General features: G+C 37.9%; 1 long non-coding RNA gene across 1 annotated transcript in view; it reads left to right on the top strand.

Annotated features, from left to right (window-relative positions):
* The first annotated feature begins 404 nt into the window (after positions 1-404).
* Positions 405-9,264, top strand: part of LOC118768328 — a 22,351-nt gene continuing 13,491 nt past the window's right edge. The window contains exons 1-2 of the long non-coding RNA XR_005004139.1: positions 405-536; positions 8,879-8,884. This is a non-coding gene — a long non-coding RNA (uncharacterized LOC118768328). The remainder of the gene's footprint in view (positions 537-8,878; positions 8,885-9,264) is intronic.

The following is a 9,264-nucleotide window of genomic DNA, read 5'->3' as shown; positions in this document are numbered from 1 at the left end:
GAAAGTAATAGCTCATGCTTTGCGTTCATAATTGCCGGTTGAGAAAAGCTACAGTCAAATAGAAAAAGAGGTATTAGCCATCATATTTGCGGTAAAAGAAAATCCATAAATTCATACATGGAAGAAGTTTTTTAATATCAGTGACAAAGCGTTTTTAAAAATATCTAAAAATTGAAGACAAAGTTAGGAAGACGGAATCGTAACAAAAAGATTAGGCAAAATGACATATATAAGAGATGAAAATAGGAACACGAAATGCATTTAAACCAGCTAAAAAATAGATATACGGGAAAAAAGAAGAGATACCTATTGAAGTGCTTTTTTTGACACCTTTGTTTTCCAAACTCCACAAGAAATCGAACCAAGTCGTAGGAGCACAAGAAAGAGAAGAGAGACAGAACGGTTGGAAGTAGTGCCTAAACGGAGGAAATATGAAATTTCCCTAGGAGAAAAACCTCAAAAAGGGAGATGTGATGAAAGAAAAATATATAAATAAAAATAATATTTACTTCCAACGGAAGTCAGTCTCAAGCGGGGTGGGATTAGATGTTGAGGTGGATTGGAGAATGAACTAGCCAAACTCTTATAAAGAGAAGTAATCGGTAGTAGTGGGGAGAGCATTTTGGTAGTTGTTTTTATTCTGTTAATGTCGTAGATGCCGTCATATCAAGGTTCCGAGTTCGTGTAAACCGCTCGCTCCCTTCGTGTAATTGTAACGTTTTTCTGTTGTACTCTTACTCTTTTACTTGTTTCAGTCATTTGACTGTGGCCATGCTGGAGCACCGCCTTTAGTCGAGCAAATCGACCCCAGGACTTATTCTTTGTAAGCCTAGTACTTATTGTATCTGACTCTTTTGCCGAACCGCTAAGTAACGGGGATATAAACACACCAGCATCGGTTAGAGGGACAAACACAGACACACAAACATATACACACACACATATATTTACATATATATATATATACGACAGGCTTCTTTCAGTTTCCGTCTACCAAATCCGCTCACAAGGCTTTGGTCGACCCGAGGCTATAGTAGAAGACACTTGCCCAAGATGCCACACAGTGGGACTGAACCTGGAACCATGTGGTTGGTTAGCAAGCTACTTACCACACAGCCACTCCTGCGCCTGATTGTTGTGTGTGTTTTCTACACTTTGTTTTTGCTCCGTTGCAGCTAGTGTTTTCCCTCGGTTGAAGGGGAAAGTGTTGTGAATGCGGAGATGGACTACGAGAGTTTTAATTCGGCCCCTATGACCTCGTCCGAGAATGACCTGAGAAGAAGTGTGGAAAGGATTGACAAAGTAACGGAAGGAAGCAAGAAAATGAACTTTGCAGCTGCGGCTGGTAATAAGAAAGAAAGAAGAAATCTGTATCAATGCAAAGGAAATGTAAAACTATAAAGAAACGTTGAAGAGAGAAGGACAAGAGGTGAAGGGGTCACTGCTACCCCCAGCAACAACACAAGGATTATCAAGGAAAAAAGTATCACACACAGAATATATAACCCGAAATCCAACAAGGTGAAGATAGGGGCAAAAGAACAATTAGAAAAAGCACTGAGACCCATCAGGCAGGAAATAAAAGGTATAGAACCTGAAATTTTAAGGGAGGGGACTAGTCAATTACATCGACCCCAGTATGCAACTGGTACTTAATTTATCAACCCCGAAAGGATGAAAGGCAAAGTCAACCTTGGTGAAATGTAACGGCTGATGAAATACCTATTTCTTTACTACCCACAAGGGGCTAAACACAGAGGGGACAAACAAGGACAGACAAAGGGATTAAGTCGATTATATCGACCCCAGTGCGTAACTGGTGCTTAATTTATCGACCCCGAAAGGATGAAAGGCAAAGTCGACCTCGACGGAATTTGAACTCAGAACGTAGCGGCAGACGAAATACGGCTACACATTTCACCAGGTGTGCTAATGATTTTGCCAGCATGCCACCTTAATGATGATGATAATAATAATAATATAATAATAATAATAATAATAATAATAATAATAATAATAATAATAATAATAATAATAATAAATGCCCTGATGCAGTACCAGGCAGTGGCTCTCATGGTTTCTGATCTTTACTGATTGGAAGTGTCATCATGTACATTGTTTTGTCTTGGTATAAAAGATGGGCTACAGCAAATATTCTGCTCAATATCACAGATTTGCTTGTCAGTTGTTTGACCTTAACTAGTTGAGCATGTCCCTTGATGGCTGACGATATGTGTATCTCTGATCACGCGCAGAAGTAGTGGGGAGCATCATAGCCATGTGTTGAGCGGAATTCCTTGGGGTCTGAATAATTCATCTCTGGAAACATAGGTGTTTCGTTCAACATCCTTAAAAGAAACCTTGTTGAGCTGGATGGGCTACTCAACCTGCAGAAAATTCTAACTGCGAGGTCATGCACTGTTGATCTAGATATGCGATCACCATGTTGTGCACATATGGCTGTGATGCATGTGTCTAGTGTATCCTTATCAGACGGGTAGTCATGATGGATATACTGGGTTTCGTATATTTGTACCCCAGTGTCACTTTGATGGCATGCACTGCTCTCTCATTCACTAATAATAATAATAATAATAATAATAATAATAATAATAATAAGGGTTTCAAATTTTTCCAAAAGGGCAGCAATTCTGGGGGGAGGGGATGAGTTGATTACATCGACCCCAGTGTTTAACTGGTACTTATTTTTTATGGACCCCATAAGATGAAAAGTAAAATCAACCTTGGCGGGATTTGAACTCAGAACATAGAGACAGACAAAATGCCACAAAGCATTTTGCCTGGCATGCTAATGATTCTGCCAGTTCATCATCTTAATAATAATGAACACACACAAGATGGCTGTTGAAATGTGGCATCTATGAGGTTTTCTATTTGATAGCAATAAAAAAATAATGTATAGAGCAGTTTTATGAGTAGCATTGCTCTTGTGAAATAGCCAGAATTCTAAAAGCACCACATCACACACATGCACACACACACTCAGAGAAACACATTCAGAAATGCATGCACACACACACACACACACACACTCACAGAAACACATTCAGAAATGCATGCACACACACACACACACTCACACTCACAGAAACACATTCAGAAATGCATGCACACACACACACACACACACACACACAACACACACACACACACACACACTCAGAGAAACACATTCAGAAATGCATGCACACACACACACACACACACACACCACACACACACACACACTCAGAGAAACACATTCAGAAATGCATGCACACACACACACACACACACACACACACCACACACACTCAGAGAAACACATTCAGAAATGCATGCACACACACACACACACACACACACAGAAGCACATACCTGCACAGAAAAATTCTAAGGAAAAAGCTGATTTTCTTTTAGTACCCAAATGAGCATATCATGAAATTTTTTTTCTATATTCTTATATTATGTTTTTATTGATTTCAGAGAAGCAAATATCTCTTAGAATATCTCTTAGAATCCTTTCTCTAAATCTGAGACTTAACAATTGATTTTGTCAGAAAGAAGGTTAAAAGTGTCACTAGAATTTGACATAAATTCTAAAAGGAATCGGCAACAATCAAATCTAAATAGGAAACTCATAGAGAAATATAGCATATTTGTTTGCCAATAATGGCACTTCTTAAGAACTGACATAAAATGCTAAAATGGCGATTCTATTGTGATGATCGTCTCATATGAAAATAAACGTTTATATTTTATATATCGCAAATAGATTTCATGATGTTCATATTGTTTTTTTTTCCCATTTTTTATGTGTGTGCATGTGTATATAAGTGGATGTATGATTTTCTCGAAGCAAACATTACACACACACTGTCACAATACACACGCACACACACACACACACACACACTCACACATAATGTCCGCATGCACACTCTGGTAAACACACGTAAACACAACTATGTATTTATGTACGTGTGCAGGAATGGCTATGTGGTTAAGAAGTTTGCTACACAACCATCTGGTTCTGGGTTCAATCCTACCCTGAACACCTTAGGCAAGTGTCTTCTTCTATAGCTCCATGCCCATCAAAGAAATGGGAGTGAATTTGGTAAATAGAAATGAAAGAAGCCCATTCAATTTGTGTGTATGTATATATATGTGCGAGTGTACCCTTATGCATATGTGTGTGTGTTTGTGCACGTGTGTGTGTGTGTGTTTGTGCACATGTGTGTGTGTGTTGACAAATCACATGTAATAATGAGAGGAGTAGACCTCAATACCATTAGTAATAGAGGGATATATGCACTGAATGACATAGTTATGGAGACTCACATACTGGACTTGAAGTTTCTGTGTCTGCAAAATAAGGTAAGGGCACCAGGCTTATGACAGGTGAAGTGCAACAATCATATTGTTAACTCAGAAACTTAAAGTCCTATATGGGATTTTCCACATGCCTATCATTCAATATCTATATTATCATCATCCTCATCATTTAATGTTCACTTTCCATGCTGGCATGGGTTAGACTGGTAAGCTGGAAAGCCATAACTGGCTCCAGTCTGATTTGGTGTGGTTTCTAAACTTGGATGCCCTTCCTAACACCAACCACTTTCCAGAGTGTAATGAGTGCTTTTAACAGGCCACTGGCACAGGTGCCATTTACATGATACTGGTAATGGCTATAACTACGATTTCATGGGAGCCGTTTCCATGACACTGACAACAGTCATGACTATGGTTTCCCTTTGCTTGATGAGACTTTTCAAGCACAACATATTACCAAGTTCTCAGTCACTTGTCATTGCCTCATGTGTTTGTGTACGTGCATGCGTGTGTAGATATATATGTATATTTACATATAAATTTACAGAAAACAAAAGATGAAGACAGGTGTAGGACAACAAGCAAGTGTATTAGTTTAATGCTTCGAAAGAATGGAAAAGTCTTTTATGATTCGAGCCTATGCTCTTCAGCAGAAAGGACTAAGAAGAAAAAGAATGGAATAAATATAGAATGATGCGCAGGCAAAGCCAACCCCTTCCCCTCACAACCAGCACTGAGGTGCAAAATAAGGGAAATTATATATACTCTTACTCTTTTACTTGTTTCAGTCATTTGACTGCGGCCATGCTGGAGTACCGCCTTTAGTCGAGCAAATCGACCCCTGGACTTATTCTTTTGAAAGCCCAGTACTTATTCTATCGGTCACTTTTGCCGAACCGCTAAGTGACGGGGACGTAAACACACCAGCATCGGTTGTCAAGCAATGCTAGAGGGACAAACACAGACACACAAACATATACACATCATCATCATTATCCTCATCATCATCATTTAACGTCCGTTTTCCATGCTAGCATGGGTTGGACAGTTCGACCGGAGTCTGGGAAGCTAGGGGCTGCACCAGGCTCCAGTCTGATCTGGCAGTGTTTCTACAGCTGGATGCCCTTCCTAACGCCAACCACTCCGCGAGTGTAGTGGGTGCTTTTTACGTGCCACCGGCACAGGTGCCAGGGGATTCTGGCATCGGCATACATATATACAACAGGTTTCTTACAGTTTCCGTCTACCAAATCCGCTCACAAGGCTTTGGTCGGCCTGAGGTTATAGCAGAAGACACTTGCCCAAGATGCCACACAGTGGGACTGAACCCGGAACCATGTGGTTGGTTAGCAAGCTACTTACCACACAGCCACTCCTGCGTATATATATATACTCTTTACTCTTATATACTATATAGGGGTAAGCAATTAGGAAGTAACAATAACAGTCACTACAGAAGGACAAAAAATATCATTATAGCAAATATTCTGCTCGATACTACAGATCTGCTTGTCAATTGTTTGAACTTAACCACTTGAGCATGTCCCTTAGTAGCTGACAATATGTACATCTCTGATGGCGAGCAGGAGTAGTGGTGGAGTATCACAGCCATAGAGGAGTTCTTTGGGATTTGAATAAATATAAGTAAAGCAAAGTTTGAAAGAAATATTAACCATTTTACATGCTTTCTAGGGATAAACAAATTGGAAATAACAGTTTCTACCAAGGGACAAAAATTGTTTTTACAGTATTATCTATGAACACAGATTACTTCTCTCACTAGGATTCCTCATTCCATTCCGACCCTAGCTTTCTCAACAGTTCCCTGGATTTCTTTTTACCCTTCCGTTACTGTATTTATTTTGAGATGCTCTTTTACTCTTTTACTTGTTTCAGACATTTGACTGCGGCCATGCTGGAGCACCGCCTTTAATGGAGAAACTCGACCCCAGGACTTATTCTTTTGTAAGCCCAGCACTTATTCTATCAGTCTCTTTTGCCAAACCGCTAAGTTACAGGGATGTAAACAAACCAGCATCAATTGTCAAGTGATGTTGGGGGGATGACAAACACAACACACAAACATACACATATATACATACACATATATACATACACATATATACATACACATATATACGACGGGCTTCTTTCAGTTTCCATCTACCAAATCCACTCACAAGGCATTGGTCGGGCCGAGGCTATAGCAGAAGACACTTGCCCAAGCTGCCACGCAGTGGGACTGAACCCGGAACCATGTGGTTGGTTAGCAAGCTACTTACCACACAGCCACTCCTGCACCTATGCTCTGTATTTCCTTCAATTAATTTTAAATATAATAAAGAATTTAATAAAATTACTCAGTTATCATTCAGTTAGTTTTAGGAACACATTATGACAAAGGTTTGGTGGAAGATTTCAATTCAAAACTTATGAAAACAAGACATTTGTACTCAGAACCAGAGGCGGTTTCAGCCAGGTTGGTATCAAAAGAATTGTTTCTCTATTATATATTTTAAACCTTTTGTTACCATATTTCTGCTGAATTGCTGTGTGTTTCTTTCAATTAATTTTAATTATAACAAAGAATTTAGTAAAATAACTTAGTTATCATTCAGCTAGTGTTAGGAACAGTATTTGTGACTAAGGTTTGGTGGAAGGTTTTTATTTCAAAACTTATGAAAACAAGACATTTGTACTACAGAACCAGAGGCAGTTTCAGGCAGGTTGGTATCAAAAGCGTTAAGAATTGTTTCCCTATTATATATTTTAAACCTTTGTTACCATATTCCTGTTGAGATGCTCTGTGTTTCTTTCAATTAATTTTAAATATAACAAAGAATTTAGTAAAATTACTTGGTTATTATTAAGCTAGTTTTAGGAACATACATTGTGACAAAGGTTTGGTGGAAGATTTTAATTCAAAACTTATGATAACAAGACATTTGTACTCAGAGCCAGAGCCAGTTTCAGCTGAGACAGTAGAAGGTGTGTTTTAAGAGAGATCTGAGTGCTATTTCTAACATGTCTAAGAAGTGCAGATAAGAAGCACCGTACTGTGACTGATTAAAAAGACTTTGTACAAAAAATTGGATATAGGTATTATTATCACTGAGATCAAAGTAAGCAGAAGTGATTAGAAAATAGTTTGTAATTTATGTTGACATGGCGACATTTGCCAATAGAACATGAGGTGATGGCGAAGGGGACTGGTTTCAAATGAATTCATTTATGAAATTGAAAGTACAATAAAGATATCACTATAACTAAATCGAAGATGTTGAAATGGAATCATAATTTGATTCAGTTGTGAGATAGTATTAAGTTTAATGTACTAGCAGAGACAGATTGTCTTGGAGAATACCTGCAAATGACTTTTAGTCTACATGAAACACTAATTAATATTCACATGCACGTGCACACATAGACAAACACACACCATACACACACATATATTTGTGCTTGTGTGTGTGTTTGTATATGTATATATATATATATATATATATATATATATTATATATATATATATAGATAGATATATAGATATATATACATATATACATAGGTATATATATATATATATATATATATATATATATATATACTTTATTTAAGCAGCAGAAAATTCAACAAAACCTGTTACTCTGAGTTTCATGTTCCCGACGAATGGGAACGGGAAACTCAGAGTAACACGTTTTGTTGAATTTTCTGCTGCTTTAAATAAAGCATATTACTCTACCACTGGTATTTGAGTACTCTTTTTTCCACCTTGTTTCACATTTATGTGTTTACTCTGGTATATATAAATATATATACGCATATATATAGGTGAGTGTTTTTAGATAAGTATGCATAAATATATGTGTATGTTTAAGTATATATGTATATAAATATAGCCATATACTCACACACACATGTATACACAATATATAAATATAATACATGTGTGTCTGTGTGCGAATACACACTGCTAGCCACTAAAGCTTTTTTATTCTCTCTCTCTGTTTATTTTCTTGTGTTCCCTTCTGTTGAAGATCGTAGGCTCAATATGTAAAAGACTTTCCCACCTCCCCGAGCATTATACTAATACACCTGTTTGTTGTTTCTTTGTCTTTTGCTTTTTAGTAAATTCCAACTATATCATCATCATCAACATCATCATCGTTTAACGTCTGCTTTCCATGCTAGCATGGGTTGGACGATTTTGACTGAGGGCTAGCAAACCAGATGGCTGCACTAGGCTACAATCTTGATCTGGCAGAGTTTCTACAGCTGGATGCCCTTCCTAATGCCAACCACTCTGAGAGTGTAGTGAGTGCTTTTTACGTGCCATTTCTGTGTTTATTCTACCATTCTCTTTTGCTGAACTGCTAAGTTACAGGGATATAAACACACCAGCGTTGGTGGGGGTACAAACACACTCACATGCACACACACATAGATATATACATACTGCCCACTAAATGGAGCCTGTATGACTGAGGCTATCATTTATGAAGCCACAGTAATTTCTATGAATGCTAATAACACAGTTTTGTCAAAGAGATATGTGGGTCTCACAGAGAGAAATTTCAAAGCAAGGTTCAACAATCATACCTTAAACTTCAGACACTGGAATAAATGGAAAACTACCAAATTATCCAGTTATATATGGTTCTTAAAAGAACAAAGTGGCAACTACAGAATTTACTGAAAGATCTTAGCCAAGTGTAAACCTTTTACCAAAGTGTAGTGGCAAGTGGGGTCTTTGTAATATGGGAAGATGGTTCATGTGGAAAAGTTCCTTGGACCCTGCTACATGTCTAAATTCAAGAACTGAACTTTTTGGATCATGTCCACATGTGACAAAATATCTGTTACGGTTTTGGACTCCCTAAGATCATGGCTAGAATCCACATTTTTACTATGTTCCTGCACAAGCTTCCGTAT

The sequence above is a fragment of the Octopus sinensis genome, linkage group LG28 (assembly GCF_006345805.1).
Source record: "Octopus sinensis linkage group LG28, ASM634580v1, whole genome shotgun sequence".
NCBI classification, from domain to species: Eukaryota; Metazoa; Mollusca; class Cephalopoda; order Octopoda; family Octopodidae; genus Octopus; species Octopus sinensis.
This window is presented reverse-complemented; position numbering and strand designations above follow the sequence as displayed.